Here is a 21,290-nt window from a genome sequence, read left to right as displayed (position 1 = left end):
ATGACAAAGCCTGACCACCAGACCTCAACCCAACCCCTCCCCTCCTTATAAACTTCACACAACCTGTGCAGCGGGGCTGGTTTCATTTCACAGAAGCCAGTCCACTCTCCCTCCGAGACTGTATGTATGCTTTAAATAAACTTTGCTTTGAGCTTATACCTGAAGTGTTAGTCTGCAGTTCTTTCCTTACTGTCACAAGGACCGAGATTGCTGGTCCGGATTTGTCCGTTGACCTCCTTGGTTGAAACTCTCCAACCAGAACGCATGCCAGCGCGGTAACAGAAACATAGATTATGAGACAAACCCTCCAGTGTCCAAATTTTTACCTTGGAGTCCCAGGGCCGGCCCCTCCAGAGTCTTGATTTACTGCTCAGGGATGTCATTCACAGAACAAGGTGGGGATTGTGATGGCAACTAAAAGAAAAAAATGATTATTAAAAACATTTCAGGGCTTCCCTGGTGGCGCAGTGGTTGCGAATCTGCCTGCCAATGCAGGGGACACGGGTTCGAGCCCTGGTCTGGGAGGATCCCACATGCCGCGGAGCAACTAGGCCCGTGAGCCACAATTGCTGAGCCTGCGCGTCTGGAGCCTGTGCTCCGCAGCAAGAGGGGCCGCGATAGTGAGAGGCGCGCGCACCGTGATGAAGAGTAGCCCCCGCTTGCCACAACTGGAGAAAGCCCTCGCGCAGAAACGAAGACCCAACACAGCCATAAATAAATAAATAAATAAATAAATAAAATTAAAAAAAAAAACTTATAAAAACATTTCAACATTGGAATGTGAAGCGAGCAAAAGGAGAAAGCTTCATGTCTGTCAAAGGCATCCTGATCTAGAAGAAACATGGAACGCTTAACATCATGGTAAGGCAAAAACAACAGGGCCAGTGATGTTGCCAGTCAAGGAAGGACACAGGGAGAAAAATGTGGGCAAATGCTAACAGCACGTAGAGGGGGAGCTGAGTGCTTTAGACCTTCCAGGTCAAAAAGCCGTGCTCCCCACACCCCATCTTCCCTCTGTCTGTTGGGAGCCTCTTTTCTTTAAAAAGCTCATTTAGTTGAAATGTTAAAACATCTACAAAGAACTGACAGACCCATAGTGAGAAAAGCCACCTACAAACAAGACCCCACACCTTCAGGTCCTGGAGGATGCCTGGGGAGGGAGTGAGAGGAACGTGGAAAGAGATACTAGTACAGGCGGAGAGGTGGGAGCATCCCAGAAATCACGCAATTGGCTCTAATCTTATGAATAAGGAAGGATTGAGATTTGCTCAAGATCATGGTCACCAGTAGGACCTGAGTCTTCTGACTTCATCCATTTTGTAGCACTACCTATCCAGGACTCAGATTTCTGAGGAATAATGAGGCTAATGGAATTAGATAACTCATAACCCAATTTCTCATTTCTCAGTGAGATCAGGAAGGGAAATACAAAGTCAGGATGTGTGTGACAACAAGATAGGGCAGCTCAGAGGAGACTACAGGCAGACAGGGGCTTGCGCTGATATTATCAGGGAGGTGACTCCTGTCCAGGGTCTGGGATGTCCGCAGTGGTGGGCAGAAAGGGCTGAAAATTACAGGCAGGTGTGCGGGGATGACCACAAAGGTCAACAGCAGCCGGCAAGAGCAACCTGTTCAGAGGTGGGGCTGAGGATGGATTACTTACTCATCCCAGGTCAAAGGCTCTTCATCTCCCAGGTTTATGGGGTCCCTGCTGTGTAGAAACACGAAAGATTGTCCCAGAGACAGTCGGAGATTCACAGGTCCTGATAAGTGCTGCTCACAGCAGATACTGGGCACGAGCTTCTCTGAGTGAGGATTCAACTAATCCAGTCAACATCCAATTAAACGAACTTTCATTATTGAGAAGAATGTATGTGTATATTTAGCTGGGCCTCTGAATACAAGTAACAAACTAATTAGAGCTACTTTTCATCCTAAAAAGGGGGAAAGGGGAAATTTACTATCAGTGCACAAGCCACCCTAAGGCACCCGCGGTTAGAAGGCTGCAGGCTTCAGGGAGAAACTGGGAATTGCCAGAACTCTCCGCTTGGCAAGCCTGCTCTGCCCTGTAGACTGCTTCTTTCTTCTCTCTACCTTCTGACTCTGCCTGTCTGTCCACGCTGGGCAGGAGGTGGCCACCCCAAAGTCCCCAAATCCACAGGTCACAGCATAGCCAAAAGCAGACTCCGGTTGGCAGGTGTCCAGGCCTAAAGCCACATACCTAGAGAAGAGAATGGGATCATCCCAGCTAGGTTCCAGATCCATCCCTGGACTGATGGCTACATCCAGGGAAGGTGGTGCAGCAGGGTGAGAAGTAGCTGGGGGCTGAGCAGATGGTTCCCAGAGAAAGAGGTGATGGCAGGGCCCTGAGGCATCCACCATGGATTCATTTAAGGAATTTAAGGCTGGGGACCTTGGAGAACTTCCTGGCCGAACGAGCCACTTTATAAATAAAGAATCTGAGGCTCTTAGAGTTGAAATGCTTGCCCAAATTTACAACTTATAAATTGCAGAGCCAGCATTAATCTGATTCCATCATTCATTCGTTCATCAACTCTTGTCAACTTACTATATGTCTGGCTCTTCTTGACCAGGGACTGTTAATAAGACTGGGTACAAACCAAACAGGATGTCCAGCTTCCTGGAGAGTACAGACATGTGGAGAAAAGATCACACAGATAAATAAAAGTATAACCCTGATCAGTGCTAAGAAAGCTAGACAGTGCCAACTCCCATTTTGCTGTGTGGGGTCATCAGCCAGGTCAAAAGGGTAGGTCTCAGCATGGGAACTCAGAAGAGGAGTTACATCTAAAATAAACTTTGACATGAGTGACATCACCAAGATGGTGACATAGGAGGCTCCTGACTTTTCCTCCTGCCACAGATACACTGAATATACAGCTGCACATGGACCATTCCTTCTGGAAGAGATCCAGAAGAGGTTGAGTGACTCCTACACATTGGATGACAGAGAAATTATCCACATCAAACTGAGCAGGAAACGCTGAGACATGCCCTTGCCATAAACCACTCCCTAGTCTCAGTGACATACAATCCAAAGAAACCCCCAAATCCCAGCTTCTCCCTGATGAGCAAAGGGCTAGGACCACACGTACAGCACTCCAACTTTAAAGCATCCAACCAAGGGGCAGACCCCCAAATCACCTACTCTGAGAGCCTACAGGGCTTGCATTCACAGGCCCCACAGGACTATTCACAGCGCAGAGGGAGAAGGCAAAATGCCCATCTCCCAGTTTCTCCCTTGAAGAGGATTGACTGCATACTTTTCTAGCTGTTGCCTGAGGGTCCAGCTTCTAATCACCCTGCATTGAGGTGCTGAGTGTGATCCTCCCAGCAGCCCAAAAGACCTGCCCTACCTTCTCCCTGCAGCTCACTCCAGCAGTAAAAGCAACTCTTCAGCTTCTCCCTGGAAGGAGCTTGCCCTCACATCTAGCACTCCATCTTTTGTGGCCTCCACCCAAGGAATGGGCCCTCAAATCACTTAGCGATGATAGCCAATCCGGGTGGGCATTTACAGAACCATACTAAACAAAACAAACAAACAAACAAACAAACAAAAAAAGCCATTTTCAAATGAGTATGCAAACACTTCCCACAGCTATGCCCCCTGGGCTCAGTGCAAGTCCCAAACAGAAATAAAGAAAACAATCTCATTTACAATAGCATCAAAAGAATAAAAATTAAGAATAAATTTAACCAAGGAGATGAAAGATCTGTACATGGAAAACTCTAAAACGTTGTTGAAAGAAACTGAAGAGGACATAAATAGAAAGATATTCCGCATTCATGGATCAGAGGAATTCATATTTTTAAAATGTCCATACTACCCAAATGATCTACAGATTCAATGCAATCCCTATCAAAATTCCAGTGGCATTTTTCATAGAAATAGAAAAAATAACCTTAAAATTTGTATGAAATCACAAAAGACCCTGAATAGTCAAAGAAATTTTGAGAAAAAAGAACAAAGTTGAAGGCATCATGCTTCCTGATTTCAAACTATATTACAAAGCCATAGTAATCAAAACAGTATGATACTGACATAAAAACAGACACATAATCGATGGAAAAGAATAAAGAGCTCAGAAATAAACCCATACATATATGGTCACTTAATTTTCATAAGGGTGCCAAGAATATACTGTACAGAAAAGATAGTCTCTTCAATAAACAGTGTTGGGAAAATTGGATATCCACATGCAAAAATATGAAATTGAACCCCTCTTTTACATCATACACAAAAAATCAACTCAAAATGGATTAAACACTTGAACATAAGACCTGAAAATGTAAAACTCTTAGAAGAAAACATAGGTGATAAGTTCCTTGACTTTGGTCTTGGCAATGATTTTTTGGAATTGACACCAAAAGCAAAAATTTTAAATGGGACCAAATCAAATGGGACTAGAAAACTTCTACACAGAAAGGGAAATCATTAACAAAATGAAAAGGCAAGCTACTGAATGGGAGAAAATATTTGCAAACTACATATCCAATAAGGGTTAATATCCAAAATATACAACAAACTCATACAACTCAATAGCAAAAAACAAACAACAATTAAACAACAATTAAAAAATGGGCAAAGAAATAGAAAGGGCATTTTTCCAAAGAAGACATACAAGTGGCCAACAAGCACATGAAAAGGTAGTCAACATCACTAATCATCAGGAAAATACAAATCAAAACCACAGTGAGATATCACCTCACTCCTGTTAGGATGTCTGTCATCAAAAAGACAAGAGCTATCAAATGCTGGTGAGGACACAGAGAAAAGGAATCTTCATGCCTTGTTGGTGGGAATGTCAAATGGTGCAGCCACTGTGGAAAACAGTATGGAGGTTCCTCAAGAAGTTAAAAATAGAACTCCTATGTGATCTAGCCATCCCACTTCTGGATGTATACCCAAAGGAAACAAAACCATTATCTCGAGATGATTATCTGTACTCCTATGTTCATTGTAGCATTATTCACAGTAGCCAATGTATAGAGACAACCTAAGTGTCTGTCAGTGAATGAATAGGTAAAGAAAATGTGGTATATATATATATGTATACAATGGAATATTATTCAGCCCTAAGAAGGAAATCCTGAGAATATAGATGAACCTGGAGAACATTCTGCTAAGTGAAATAAGTCAGACAAAGACAAATACTGCATGGTATCACTTATATAAACAGAGAATAGAACAGTGGTTGCTAAGGGCTGGGGGTAGGGAAATGAGGAGAGGTTGGTTAAATTGTACAAATCTTTGGTTATCAGGTAAATGCGATCTGAGGATCTAATGTAGAACATGGTGACCATGGTTGATAATATGGTATTGTATAACTGAAATTTGCTAAGAGAGTAGAACTTAAGGGTTCTCACCAAAAAATAAAAATAAAAAGGTAAATATGTGAGGTGATGGGTGGGTTAATTAACTCAATTGTTGGAATTCTTTTCCAATGTATACATATATCAAATCATCACATTTTATGCACTAAGTTTCTTACAGTTTTACTTGTCAGTCATACTCCAATAAAGCTAAAGAAATAAATATGATAAACGTTGACACTTTATAATTTTGTCAATCAATATCGCTTATATAGATACCATATGCCATTTTAGAATCTTGAGAAGCAGTTTAAAAGAACCTGTAACTGTGGCCCAGTCCTCACACTGTGTGATTGTTCACCAGCAAACAGCATTTTCTCAAAAGATCTTTATTTTGTTTAATTGGTATTGGCTGAACATTTGGAACCAATGGAGCTATTTTGTCAATTCAAAATATACTGTCTTTTTCAAAGATTCTTACAGTACAACCATCCTAAATATTTCCTTTTCAGACATTTGTGACTCCTCCACTTAGATGTTGTCATCAAAAATGTAAAGGCCTATGAAAAATTAAAATGACTTTGTCTTGGCTAAGGCCCTCAGCTAGAATAATACAATCACATGTCTTCACTTCGCTCATATTTATGAAATTGTACTTGGAGGGATTTATTTTTCTTTTCTTTTCTTTTTTTTTCTTTTTAACTAAAACCAAGTCAATTTTAAAGTAGCTAGCTGCCTTTCTTCTTAAGGAAGTACTCTTGATTTTCGTGTATCATTGTTCTGTCCTATTATAATGCAGCTGATCCCGTTCTCTAAAAAAGCGACATTCCTAATCTTTTCTTCCATTCCATAAAACACAAACTGAGTTGGAAAAAAATAACTCCAAAATAGCATCCTTCTATATCTGCAGTTTTATATGATCATAGCATGGTAGAAATGTCACTATAATTATAGTAACAAATTATTTCAACAATCCTCACAAGTGATGCTATTTATAGACAATCAGAAGAGTTTATACAGGATGAATCCATCCTGGTAGGAGAGCTGGTAATGGCTGTGCTTGAGCCTCAGGCTGGGACTACCTGGCACCAGGTGACTCGAGGTGTCCTGTGAAAACAGGAGGTTCTATTCAAACGCAGACCATGAGAAATGGGATAAATAAAAGAGGATTTTAAATGATTATAGCTTGGCACTTACTCTGCATTCCTAGTGCCTTAGGTACTGTTTTTAAAATTACAATCATTGCTTAACTCTCTTTCAGGACTTAAAACTGATTGCTCTATCAGAGAGACCTCAGGTTCAGAAGAGGCAAATGACAAGAGATCAATGCAAACAAACAAACAACAACAAAAAAATCAGGATACCCACATGTTCTTTATCTATGCTCATTTATAGACTATTAAAGGTGGAAAAAATTACAAATAGTTATTTGTGCCATGCTTACTTTCTTCATTTCATCTTGGGCAAGGGAAAAGAGCTGGCTGGAATTGCTTGTTTGTTATTGGTTTTTCCCTTTTTATTTTTCGTCTCTTTCATTTTATGGTTTTTATATAGTTTTGCTTAACAAAGCTGTAAATTCAGGGATGAAATAAATTTCGCAGTGGCTCTTTAACCTCCACTGCTCAGATGCATTTACAGAAACTTCCATTTAGCTCAGAGATTCGGCTTGGGATAGGGTTTAGAGAGGAGGGAAAATCACGTAACCAAAAGTAAGCCCTCAGTAAATCACAATTTGCTCCAAATTATCTGTGTTTTTGCATATTGGGTAATTCAGCTCTCTCCCTGGGGCTCTGAGTAGAGCTGACAGTGCGGCCATTCTGAGGGTGTTGGGTAAGGAGCTTCCCATCTCTACCCCCAAACCTGACCATGGGGCTCTGGGATGTCTCCTGCGTAGGTGAGTACCAGCATGAGTAGCTGATAATGCAATCCTGTGTTTGACCTGTTTTAGCTGGCATAAACAATGTCCCTAGTTTTCCTAACCTCTTTGAGAATGGCTGCCTTTGTGTCATTAAATGTTCACCTACCATATTTTAGACTCTATCAAAGACTGCTTTTTTTCCCATCTCTACTTCTCTGCTGTGCGTTATTGCCTAGAGACTGTGAGGGTAAATTTGCCACTAGTTGGCTGTCATTACGTTGTGGGAGCACATGTCCAGAGTGAAGCTTAATGCATGAAGTTGAACTTCGGTGACTATTGCATGGCACCTGGAAGGTGATCTGGGGATGCACCTTACAGGTAAGTGGCAAGTGCAGAAAGGTGCCTGAAAGACAAAGGACAAAGATTTCTGGAGTTAATTGCTGGTTGCTTCTTCTAATCCTTGGGCGGAATCAACCTAGGGAGGAGAAATAATAACAACAGCAAAACAAACCCAATAACATGTGTGCAGCAGGGACTGTAGCCGTAGCTCCATTTGGAATGAATAAACATGTGTTAATCATTAGAGTTTGAAACTGATCCCAGAGTATGTTGCATTATAGCTACAGGCATGAAAAAAATGAATCTCTGCACAGACAATAGCCATGAAGGCTTAGATGGCAACCAAGCCACCCCATAGAGTGTGGAGCTCAGGATGGGGTGGGGGAGACTACATGATGTCACTGGGTCACCCTTAAGGAAGAAGGAGATGAATTTTCTTCGGATGCAGCAGGATGTCCTCTGGCACGCAACCTACCAGCTTTGGAAAAGAGCTCCAGATGGATGCTGAGCGTGAGATACCAAACACAGCAACACCATGCTAGTTGGACAGCTACCTGACAGCGCTGGAAGGAGTCTGCAGAAAGGGTCCCTTCGTTAAGCTAATAATACACCAGCTTATGTGGTTAACTGAAGCCAAGGGCTGGGGATAATTTTACAAAAAGGAAAAAATTTAGCTGCCATGGTAACCTGGACAACGACAGATCTTCTGGATGTGACAAGATTCCAGTCTGAATTACACAAAGTCACCATAAGCCCAGAAAGCAAAATGGATTTAATTAGTTGGTTAAATCTGCAGCACAGAAAGAATGGCAACATTTGTCCTTTATTTTCTTTCCAAACTAACAATGCATCACTAGTATGTACGTTCCTGGCAAAGGAGCAGTTTTAGCTAAGCACATGATGGCAGAACGATGCTTCACATGGGAAATCCCCAAATTTAAATTCCCTCAAACCTCCAGATCCAAATTAACTGTGACTGCTTGAAGGCTGCTCAGAGAACAGGCTTCATTATATGTCATTTCTAAACATGGAGTCTTCAACGGCCCCTTCCCATGGCCACAGTTGCCAAGATTACCACTTTCTAATTTTAAGTCTATTAAGATAACTTTAGCACAGGAACCTTCTTCATCTTATTAATCAAAATATATTTGGTAAGTACATATGGCATTGTATTGAGCATTAGATAAAGCAACTTTCAACAGAGCAGAACTCGAATTTTACTACGCAAAATTACATCTGTGTTATCATAGAGAGATCTGTGGAGGGATATTAAAGGGCACTGAAAACTTTTCTAAAATGGAACGATTTATAGGACTGTTTTGCCTTTCTATAATCCTCATTTCCTTGCTGTCTTGGCTGTGTTTCATAGACTATTACCATTAAACTATTAATTACTGTTACTACTTTTGGTAGCAATTACTATTACTATTATGTTTGCTTTTTAAAACTTTCTCCTTTGGTTTGCTTGACCCCCATCTTTGGCCGCTCTTGGTCTCACCCGGAGCCTCTCTCATGTTAATGAAGGACCTGATTTCTCCTTTCTCAAATTTACCATTTGATATTTATATCTAGTTTCCCCAAGTCTCCTCACATATCTAAAGTTGAATTCTTCTCCCTTTTTCCTTTATTTCCTTTGCTTTATATCAATGTTGCCATCATTCTTCTGGAACTTCAGAACTGGTGATCTGTGTGTCCCATGTGTACTCAGTCACCAAGTCCTGCAGGTGCTTCCTTTAGATTTTCCTTCAACCCGCATATTTTACACTCAGAATAGCAAGCGAGTTAAAGCTCTGTAAGCAGATTATGTTCTCTTAGGTCTGCATGCCTTGGAGCACGTGCTTTAAGCAAACATCATTAGGCAGTTATAATAGAAACTCAAAGTTGTTCATCATAAGGGAATCTTGACTGTGAAGATTCAGAAGAGACCTCACACCACTAGAGGTAGGAAGCAAAGTCAAACTTGCAGACCTGGAGCTGAGGATGGAAGACTGCTGGGAAGCAAGGTGGCATTTCTGTCCACCCAAGAGGGGCGCCATTCCCTAATTTGCTGAAGCCCACTCTCTTTGTTTATTCATCAACACGCAAGTGACCACCAGGCAACAAGACCTACCAGCTCCCTTTTCTGTCACCGCCGGGCAACATGCCTGGGTTTCTTAAGTCAAATGTCAAGGGAAAGAATAGATTGGACCAAATTAGCCATTTAACCAAGACCACACATGTTTGGTTGTTGGACCATGGGTAGGTTTCCTGTGTGTCCAGTACCAGGTACCCACCCCTTACACAAGCAGTCCTGGCTCAGGAAGTGGGAGGGGTAAACACCACTGCTGTTCGGAGAGCCTGTGGGTAGAGGATGGTCTTTGGAAGGGGCCATGGGGAGGGCAGGCAATGAAACAACTCTTTTCAAAAGTGCTGTTTCGTAGAATACCTTTTCCCCACCCATCCACTCAGATCGCTCCTCCTCCTCATTCTTTGAAACCTAGGAAGGGTCACTGTTTTGTTCCACATTTCACTCATTTTGTGCCGAGCTCTGAGCAGAAACAATCACACCCTGCTCTTTCTTGAGCTCATATCTATTTCTGCACATAATTCACTAAACTGTAATTATCTATTTGAATGATTGGGTCCCCTACTGGACCGGGCATCTCTCAAGGATAGCTTTAGAATTTTATTCGTCTCAGTATTCCCAGTGTGGAGCACGGTGTCTGGTAGTAAGTGTTCAACAAATGTTCTGTTGACTGAATTGCTTTTAATATGTTAATTAATTAATATTTATGAATGTTGTCTCCCAAGTCTGCCCCTTGCTTTAGCGAATTAATTGTATGTAATTGAAAGGGCAGAAGTTGCAGTTAGAAGCAATGAATTAGAAGCATCCATCGAAATATGGATGAATCTTAAAAATATATATATAGTCCTCAGTGGAAAAAAGGAAAGGAAGCTATATAATTAATATCATTTCTATAAATTAAAAATATATGCACACAAAATAATACTGCTCATTTTTCAAGAACACATAAAAAAATACATATCAAACACACTGAAATTTTTGATTATGGAAATAGAGTAACGGAAACAGGGTATAGGGCTTTTAAAAGGGAGAAAAATAAACTAAGAATGAGGCCTTGCTCAGATCGAGGAGGAGGACGTGCCTTGAACCGAGGAGAAAGGTTAACTCAACCGCCTGCTTTGACTTCAAAATAAAGAATAAGAAAAGGTATCAGCCACCAGTTTGATTGAACAGTGGTGGTAAAGTCAAGGTATTAGAAATGACTTAGATCTTGTTATCCGTGAGTTTGATACAGTGGGGGATTGAGGTGACTGGCAGAGATGGCATGAGAGGACAGAGAAGGATTGCCCCATATCCATGGAGTCGCCCCTGGACACCCATCCCTCTTCTGTAAGATGAGGAGTGGCCTCAGATGTCACCCACTGACCCACAACTCAATGCTTAGTCACTCAAAGCTGTCCTATCAACTTCCTTTCATAAACCTTCATCTCTTGGTAAACTGATTTTGTTACCATCTTCAGTGCAGGAGCCATGAGATTTCCAAGATCTATGACTTTACTGAAGATATTCCACACCTGGAATGTCTTGTCTTCTGTCCCTTATTTCAATATTATCCATTCTTTAGGGGCAAGCAAAAAGCCCCAACTTCTGTAAAAAAATACTTCCCTATATCACCTCAATGTTTGAGTAATTTCTTCTCTCGAGATGTTCACACTTATTTGGCACTATCTCCTGCTTTCTCACAAGTTTAAGTCATCTACTCAATCTGAATTATAGCTGTATTGAGTGTATAGACATTTATTTTTATGGTATCTTTGATTGTGCCTTGTATATAGTAAACCATCAAAGAATACTGTTTAATGAAGAAGCCGCTTCAATAGTTTAAATTGATGTCATGTTTAGGTGAGTTAATTAAGGATTAAAATCGCAACTTATTCAATCACTCAGGAGAGGGTTGGCAGAGAAAATAACTATCAAATCTGTGCGTCAATGGGCAAATCTGGCCATTTAAATTTTGAGTTTCCCTCTCTTTTTTCTAATCCATAGAGGTTTATGATGATCTTGGGATAAGTCACAACTACAGCGGGCCTTAGTTTGGCCACTTGTAAAATGAAAGTGTTTGATTCGAACTTTCTTCAGTTGAAATCTTACATGGAAACACAATCAATAATACATTGAAAATACATAACTGCCAAGATTGAAGTTGGGCAGAGGCTTGGATGCCCACCTTCTTGTCCTTGTTCCACTTCCCAGTCTCTTTGAAGATGAGCTTGAAAACCCCAGGATGACACCATCCCAAAGGCTCTCAGACACCTACCAGTTGCTGACTCTGTGAATGCGGAAACCAAACACCCTCTTGCTTCTTTCCCGCCATTTACCATTAAGCTGGCTTTCAGGTGATACAAATCACTCAGCAAACTGTTCTAAATGGTAGGACCCTCACTGCCTTCCCAAGGTCCTATGAAGATCGGATGGAATAGCACAGGTCAAAGTGTTTGCCAATACTAAGCCTTAGCATAAAGGTATAGTGACATTATTTATGTTTAGGTGGCAATCATTTTTACTGTTTTTATTACTACTTTGTAACGCTACTTAGACATATATTAGTTTTACTTAAAGAAGAGGAAATGGCAGCTTAAAGAAGTTAAATAAGTATCTCACATCAGGCTAATCATACATAACAGAACAGTAATTCCAATTGCAGGTTTTTCTTACACCAAAATCCATGATATTTTCACAATGCCATGCTGCCTCAAGCTGAATTAAGAAAGGCTTCCTTAAAGGAGAGATGACTTTAGAAGAAAGTGTTTAAAAATAACACAACTTATAGTGTCCATCTTAATGACAACCCTGACTAACACCTCTGAAGAGCTTGGGGTCCATCTCGTTGGATCCTTGATATGCCCTGGAACATGGGCAGTGCTGGGGGTGATGGGATAAGAGCCTTGCATGAGCTTGGGCTGCAATAAAAGATGTCAGAGGGAGCAAAGACCGACAGGTGGAATTTACACCAAGCCAAGGACTACAGCTTCTAACATGAGTACACTGGATTTCTGGGCTATTTCTCTGGTTCCTCTTTGTTAGCTCCCACTCTTGGTAATGGGTTGACCCATTTCTATGTTTAGTTTCTAGGCGCCAAGTACATGCTAGTTAATTCAATCTTTGCTTCCAGAAGACCTCAGACTAATGCCTCTCATAGCCCGGATAAGACCTGCACACTTTCACACGCTTACTCTTTGCTTTCTGGTGTCAGACTTGTGTTCTTGTTTATGCTTCCGTCGGCTCAGGGCCCATCAATCACGACAGGAAAGACATTGATGTTGCCTAGATTACGAGATGAAGCGACTTGCCCAAGATCACGCAGACAGTAACAAATTCAGTTTCCAAACCCTAAATCCGGCTGTCCCTCCACGGCATAGCTTTTGGACAAAACATTAAAAATTGGCCTGCATATTACTCTATTGGCTTCTGATCCCATTAGTGACATACAGACTGTGTGAAATACCGTGTTTTCCTCCTCAGGAAGCCAGTTGATTCTTGTATAATCAGACACTGCAAATGTAGTGTTTCACGATCTCTATGGATGGTGATAGGAATGCAGCATGTCAACATGTTTCATTCTAAGAAATCTCTACTCAAGGGTGAAAGGGAGCAGGTATTGGCGTTTACTCATTTCTTTGACCTTTCAGTTTCTTTTCTTTTGCAAGTTCTTGTTTAAATAATTAATCAGTCCCAATGAATGAGGCTTTCTTTTCTCTTTCCTAATCTCTTCTCCTTCCATAACCCCCTCTAGATCCCAAAGACTTCTATTCAGAGAAGAGAACCTTGGAGGGGGCCATGCTTTGGGGAAGGCCCTCAATACAGGCCACCTCTTAGGGTTCCACATAGTTCAGTAGCTTTACTTCCAGAAAGCACTGACACAAGAATTCAAACCCAGGACAGAGAGTCCAAAGCCTCTGCTTTCAACCTCGGCTCTACTATTGTCAGTGTCTGAGTCTTCCACCCAAGGGTTCATTGTTGGCCTCAATACTTCAAAAATAGATGTGTTTTTAATATAATTCACAAAAGCCAGTTACATTTGGTACATTATTAGTAAAAACCAAATACCTAAACCAAAATAGTTCAACAAAATTTGAAACTAATATCATTGAGGCAATTTCCATTTAGAATTTCTATTACATGCTCTGATTTAGTCTAAAATTAGTACAAAATATACTTACAATTCACCAAATCTTAAATCTCGTATTTCAATGAGGTAAGAGAAACAGGGAATGAAGAAATAAGATTATTACAGTCCTAAATTTCTAAAAACATTCAACACTAGTTTTTGGGTTTTTTTACTTGGTTTTCATCTCATTCAAATTAGTGTAGGCACTGCAAATAAAATTTTAGAATGTAGACAGAAGGTCTGTGAAGCATAAATTATAGGTGTTTTCCCAACTGGTTTGTATGAAGGATTTGCTAAGATCATAAAAGTTTAATTCACTAAATCTCAATTCTTCTGAAAAATAAACTAACTTGGCTTAAAAAATCACATTCAATCCCTTAAGGAATTTATACTGGGTGCCTAGGATTTGCCAAGCATTGTGCTTAGCACCACAGGAGACAGAGAAATACATATATATGTATACAGTGTGTGTGTGTGTATAAAATAATCTCGAACATTAATTGGTACACAATCTAGAAGTTTGGTTGGAGTTATTTGAAAAAGAGGAGAAGGACAGAAAGTACACCTATTATACTGGAAATGTCTGGAAATCCAGTTGTTATAAACATGATATGTGTTGAATTTCCTCTGCTCCACTTTGGTTTCATATACCTTATTTACAAAACATATATTTATTTATCCAGTATTTAAGAACTAGTGAAGATACAATGATGAATAATCTGTAATCCCTGCCCTCAAGGAGTTGACAGTCTTGTAGTCATTTTGATAACTAGGTGGTTTTAAGGAAGAGAGGGAGATCTCTCTGTCTTCCCAAAGCAAGAATAGATAGCTCTGAATAGAGGAATTAGCAGACAAAAGAACCAGGCAACTTCTGGGTTGGATTTTGCAGAAAGAGGATAATGTTAAAAAAAAAAATTGACCATTGACTTCTGAGAGACAAGCTCAACATAGAAGAAAAGTAGGCTTTAGGGAGCCAGCTGGGTCAAGAATTGACTGTGCCTTGGACAGATGATCCAAGCCCAGGGGAATCTGTAAGAATGGTCTCCTTATCTGGACAAAGCTAGATACTTATATATACTCTATGCCTACGTGTTCTTATCAATAAGAAACTGGTACTCCTATCTGGCTAGAATAAGCGGTGACTCCTGCCCCCATCCCCACAAAAGTGGTTCAGAGATGGGAGACTGAATGTCAGAAGCTGGAGGATACACATGCATCCTGCCTCCGCACCCCTGCTGCCCCCCACCCCCCACTTCGAGCAGAGCCCAGCAGCCCTAGTCCCCCCTCTCATCATGGAGAGGCAAAGCGAGGTCACTGAAAGCACGGTGTCATCATTGGCAGTAACTGCAACAACAAATTTAGACCCTTAATGACCGTCCTCCTGCACTTTTTCCCTCTGCAGAATAGAGATGAAATAACAAGCACATCAGAGATGAGGTGAGTAATTGAAGTCGTAACTTGGACTTTAAGACTGTACCTTGTATAACATTTAAGCTTTAACATTAGAGATTGTATATCTAGTCATAGTGTAAAGAATAGGACACCAGTAAACCTTTTAAAAATCTGGATCAGAAAGTTTTTCATGAATTAGCAGATTTGAAATAGAATCTATGACAAAGAGCTCTCCTGAAAACCCATGAATCACGTAGACAAGAATCTCATAGAACCATAGAAACTCAAGGTATGTGTAATACCTGAGGATGTAATAGCCATAATTAATTATGAATTCTCCTGGGAATTCTCTATTTGGGAATACCCACGGTATTGGTGATTCTGCCCTGGGGCTAAGGGTTACCTGTGCTTCAATATTCCCCCCCAACATCATCCTTGACAATATCTGCCTGTGTGAGAGGCTTAAACTAATTTGCAAATGGGATTCTATGCTTGCCTCCAAGAGACAGGATAAGGTAATATTAACCAAGAAAAAAAAATTGAATTTCAACAAGGAAACACATGAGGGAATCTAGCCATTCAAAGCAGAAAAAAGAATGATGGAAAAGGAAGCTTCTCTTCTCCCTCACTTTTCTCAATAACTTGAACTCCTGGCATATCTTGTTCATTCTTGCAATTCTCAAACCCCACATTCTCTGTTCCCAGCTTCTACATTTTTCCTTAATGTCCTAGTCTCCTCATTTAAAGCCAAATGTGGAATTACCCCAAAAGTCATGTTTTTTAAAGAGAAATAAAATATGGAGGGTATGCAAAAAACAAAAAAAACCCCCTACATATTATAAATTATACATCTGAGGCATAAGAAATTTAGGACTTGCTTGAAGTCATATAGCCAACAAATCAAAAAAACCAGGGACCCAACTTCTAGGAAGATTATGGTCAGATAGACCTTGACTCTGGGGGCAGAATAATAATGAGATAATGCTTATGTAGTAAATACCTAATAAAACTCATCGTCACATTTCCATCCTCAAAGATCTCAGGGTGATAAGTGCTGCGGAGAAAATAAAATAAGATGGATGAGGAGAGTGCTGAGCCAAGGAGGGCTGCTCATTTCATAGAGGGGGGGGTCTTGATCAAGGCAGGTATGCCTGCCTCCTGCCCCTCGATGCAGCCCCTTTTTCATCCTGGCTCTTCGCTTTCTATTTTTTTTTTTTTTTTTTTTGCCCGAGTCACGTGGTGTGTGGGATCTTAGTTCCCCAACTAGGGATTGAACCCATGCCCCCTGCAGTGGAAGCACAGAGTCTTAACCACTGGCTCGCCAGGGAAGTCCTGGCTCTTTGCTTTAAGACAGTCTGTGGCCTTATATCTTTGGTTTCCTCTACTTCTCTGATCACTAAACTTTGAACTCCCATCAACATCACAAATAGCAGCTTTGCACTCAGTAAAGGGGGACATAAATGCCATGGATACGAAAAGTTTCTTCAGCAGACTGCATAAGAATTAGCTTGACTTTGTGTCAAATGTAAAAAAGAATGTGTTCAAGCTTTACACTTTACACAAAACTAGTAAGCATTGGCCTATTCGTATTCTCTTGAGCGTCCATCAAATGTGATTCTCCAAACACTAATAAGAAAAGGGAATTACAGGCAGGGTATTCAGATAACGTACTGAGAATTTCTATATTTGACATCTGTTAAACTAATTCACCTGTAGGATCATGGGCATCTACCATCTTAAAAAACCTTGATTTCCTTTTTAAAATCGCAGAGTATATGTTTTCCTTACCACAGTCTACAAAGACCTCCATGGTTTGGTCCTGGCTGTCTCACCAACTATGCCCACACTCTCCCTTTGCTCAATCCCTCCAGCCATACTGACCCCCTCGTGGCTCCCATTCAGGGCCTTTGCACATGCTGCCCGTGTGGCTGGAACCCTCTCGCCTCTCATCCACCTGGCCTCTACCCTCCTGCACAGGATCTACTGTCAGCCCTTCGCAGAGAATCATGCTGACCTTCACACCTGAAATAACCACGCTGTCACTCTCTATGGATCCCCTACCACCTGCCTTATTTTTCTTAGTACCTCTTATCCCCAACGTGTTAGATTGTATCCATAATGGTCCACAATGCATCATGGCTCCTGGTAGCCATCCCATATGTATCTGTCCCTCTGACCTTGGCTCTGAGCCCATAAAACATGAGCATATATGATGCACAGGGTAAATGCTTCCTCTTTGGTGCTTGTTCCCATGGAACCCTAAGTCCACTTGGACAGAGGGGCCTGGCCAGCCCAGCTCTGCCAAAGGAGCCCAGCTCTGCCAAAGGAGCCCAGCCTCAGCGGACCCTCCAGTCCAAGGCAGCCCCACAAGTGAGCCCAGGGGAGGCCAGCAGGAGAACCCGCAGCTCCTCCACAGAATCGTGGGGATAATAAGCCATTGTGCTTTTAAGCCACTCAGTTTGGGGTGGGTTTTTTGTTTTTTTTTTTAATTGGAGCATAGTTGATTAACAATGTTGTGTTAGTTTCAGGTGTACAGCAAAGTGATTCAGTTATACATATACATGTATCTATTCTTTTTCAAATTCTTTTCCCATTTAGGTTATTACAGAATATTGGGCAGAGTTCCCTGTGCTATACAGTAGGTCCTTGTTGGTTATCTATTTTCAATATAGCAGTGTGTACATGTCAATCCCAAACTCCCAATCTGTCCCTCTCCCCCACCCTTCCCCCCTGGTAACCATTAGTTCATTCTCTAAGTCTGTGAGTCTGTTTTGTAAATAAGTTCATTTGTATCATTTTTTTTTTTAGATTCCATTTTTTATACACCAAAATATAACCAGTACAGCTCAGGTGGTATATTATTTCTCCCATTGTGAACTTCCCATTGGGATGTACATTCCGTGTACAGGGAGGGGCTTGGAGACAGACCAAGCGTGATGGAGAAGTACCAGTGAGGACAGGAACAGCATCTGAGAAGGTGACCCGGCCAGAAGGAGCTCAGGGCAGTCAGAAACGCCTTAACAACATTTCAGTTCATAGTTCATTCACAGTCTGCGACCGTGACCCAAAGCACCAGTGTCTTCCCATCCTGTCTTCCCACTAGATCAGAATTCCTTTGAGCCAAAAGCTTGGCTCACTGCATTATTGATTTCTAAGCAGGGCCATCGCTGAGCTTCTAGACCCAAGTACAAAGAACAATACACCTTTTAAGTAACAGTTATCATCTGTGGGGTATAATTACAGTTACACACCCGCCATTCCTCCCAATGCATTCGAAAGATGACTTCCCTCCCCCCTCGTAGCCTCGGGCCCTGAGGAGTGAAAAAGGCCACGTCCACATAAGAGCTCAGTCTGCCTACTGAGGATGTGGATGCAGATTAAGAGGCCAGACCTAACACCCTGTCCCCTGCAGAGTGGGCTGGGGGACCAAGACTCGGGGAACCAACAGGCACAGAAGCTTTAAATAGAGCGTTAAATTGAGACTGCAAGTGAGCTGAATCGGAGCAGACAGGAGAAGGCGGATGTCACTTGTTTTCTGCAGCTGCTCTCGGTAGGGATAGCCTGGTGTCAGGGAAGCCAGATCTGGGCACTGGGACTGGGCTTGCTTGGGAGCTCCTTTGAGTCTGTCACACAGGCTGCATGGTCTGGAGCAAGCTCATCCAGCTGTCTGGGTGGCAGTTTTCTTACCTGCAAGATGAGGAAATTGCTCTAGGTGAGCTCTCAGGCCTTTTTAAGCTTAGACCGTTGTGAGCATAAATCAGCAGTACCAGAAGCAGGCTGTTTTACCCCACCTGAAGAGCTGAACCATGAAATCACTATTTTCACCAATTGTTAAGCACAAATTAATAGTCCTATGTAGCAAAATCATTTTTATGAAGCTGCTTCCTAGAGGTTGTGTTATGCTGCTTCTAAAGTAACATCACGCATTGGTTCACCCCACACGTATGCACTGAACACTATGCATGTCAGTCTGTACACCAGAGCCGGGGTTGGGGGTGGGGGAGGGATGAAGACCAGCCTCGTGGAAGGAGTGGCCCTGTAGTAAAGGATGTTGAGTTCCTGACGGCTTCAAAGTAGGGAGTTACCATCAGGGTGGTTCAGAGGACTATTCTGGGGTCAGGGCTAGGGGAAGGGGAAGAAGCAGGTGGCAGGAGGCCAGCAAGGGGGCGCCTACAATAGTGTGAGTAAAGGATGAGGAGACCCATCTTCCTCTGTGATGCAGGCTGACGGCTGTAACAAAGCAACCACGAGGACCGCAGCCCAACACGAGAAACATTGCTCTGGGCAGTGGGTCAGCTCCACACGGTCATTCAGAGACCCAGGCTCGGCATCTACGGCTCCTCCACCCCCACGGGCCTCGCTGTCAGCAGGACTCAGCCAGCAGACGATGACGAGCACAGAGGTCCTTGGTGACCAAGCCTGGAAGGGACATGCGCCATTTCTGTTCTCTGTCCGTTGTCGTGGCCACGCATGGAGCGTGGGAAAACTGTGTGCGCCTTAAAGTGCCCAAGGAGACAAAAAGAAAGTATTTTGGAGAACAGTTGGAAGTTTCTGCTAAGAGGGCTGTGAAAGTAACAATGATGATAAAGATGGGGGCATAGAATTAGGACATTTCAGAAGAATCATCACAGAATGTGGTGTCGGTTTGGAAGGAGGCTAAGAAATGAAGGGAAGAAGTTGGATGATGACCCTGATGTTCTATCTTGGAAAACTGAAATTTAAAATACTGGCAATAAAAATATTGGCAATTTTACAAGTTGGCAATCTTGGAGAATAGAATGGTAGTCGCCTGGGTCTGGGTGGAGGGGGAAGGTATCATTCTTCAATGAGTATAAGGTTTCTGTTATGCCAGATGAAGTTCTTGAGATCTGCTGTACCATCTGATGTACACTTGTGTAGAGGTAACACAGTGCCTATAGTTAGTGATGTGGAATTGCATTTTTTAAAATATTTTTATTTTGGTCGCACCACATGGCTTGTGGGATCTCAGTTCCCTGACCAGGGATTGAACCTGGGCCACTGCAGTGAAAGCAAGGAATCCTAACCACTAGACCACCAGGGAACCCCCTGGAATTGCATATTTTTAAATGGTAAGAGGATAGATCTCATGTTAAGTGTTCTTACCAAATACACACACACATATACAAAAAAGAACGCAAGGGAAACTTGAAGGTGATGGATATGTTTAGTACCTTGTTAGTGATTATATCACGGGTGTATGCATATGTCCAAACCCACCAAGATGTATACATTAGACGTGTGCATCTTTTGTATATCAATTATACCTTGATAAGGCTAAGTATAAAGGGAAAAAATTTGCAATCTTTTTAGAGGGAAGCTGGTGTTATCAAAATCTCAAATGCACCATACTTGTCACACAAACATTCTACTCTAGGACCTATCCTGCAGAAAAATTGATATTTTATATATATATATATATATATATATATATATATATATGCAAAAACATCAAGAAGATTCACTCTAATAAATTATAACGTAACCATGTAAGTGACAACCGTTAAAATTTGCAAGATTGATCTAGTATATGTATTGACATGAAAAGGAGTCTGAATTGTACTGTCACCTTCAAGAAGCAAGTTGCAGAATGATATATACATCTGTGTTTGGGAATAAAAATACATGTATGCATATTCATTGAAGAAAAACTCCAAAAGAATATACCAGAATAAGGCAGTAAGTGACTATTTTGAGTGTTATATATTATTTAAATTTCTCTCTACAGAGTGTCTTGTCTTCACTTGGGTAATCAAAAAATATATGATTTGGGGAGCTTTATCATTTATTTATGTGTTTATTTTTTAGACTCTATAAGGCCATGCCTGTTTAGTTTTAGGGGAAGGGCAGGATGTGAGTGTGTGCATGTGTGGACATGTGTGTTATTTTTGTTGTTCCTCCAAAATGCTTTCTAACATCAGCAGTTTTCCCATCTTAGAAACAAGAAAACAGGCTCAGAGAAGCTAATGTGCTTCCCCAAGATCACAAATATCTGAAGGATCTTTACTTGAGTGTCATGGAAACCGTGGGGAGGCCCGCTGCCACCCTTCCTCTGGGCACAGGTGCCCACAGGCAGATGCTGGGGTCATGGTGGGACAGGACAGGACGGGGCAGAGTGGGCAGGGCAAGAAAGGCCGTGCGCAAAATAAGGAGGGCCCTGTCTTTTCCAAAGAGCA

The sequence above is a fragment of the Eubalaena glacialis genome, chromosome 2 (assembly GCF_028564815.1).
Source record: "Eubalaena glacialis isolate mEubGla1 chromosome 2, mEubGla1.1.hap2.+ XY, whole genome shotgun sequence".
NCBI lineage: Eukaryota > Metazoa > Chordata > Mammalia > Artiodactyla > Balaenidae > Eubalaena > Eubalaena glacialis.
Note: the sequence above shows the minus strand (reverse complement) of the source record.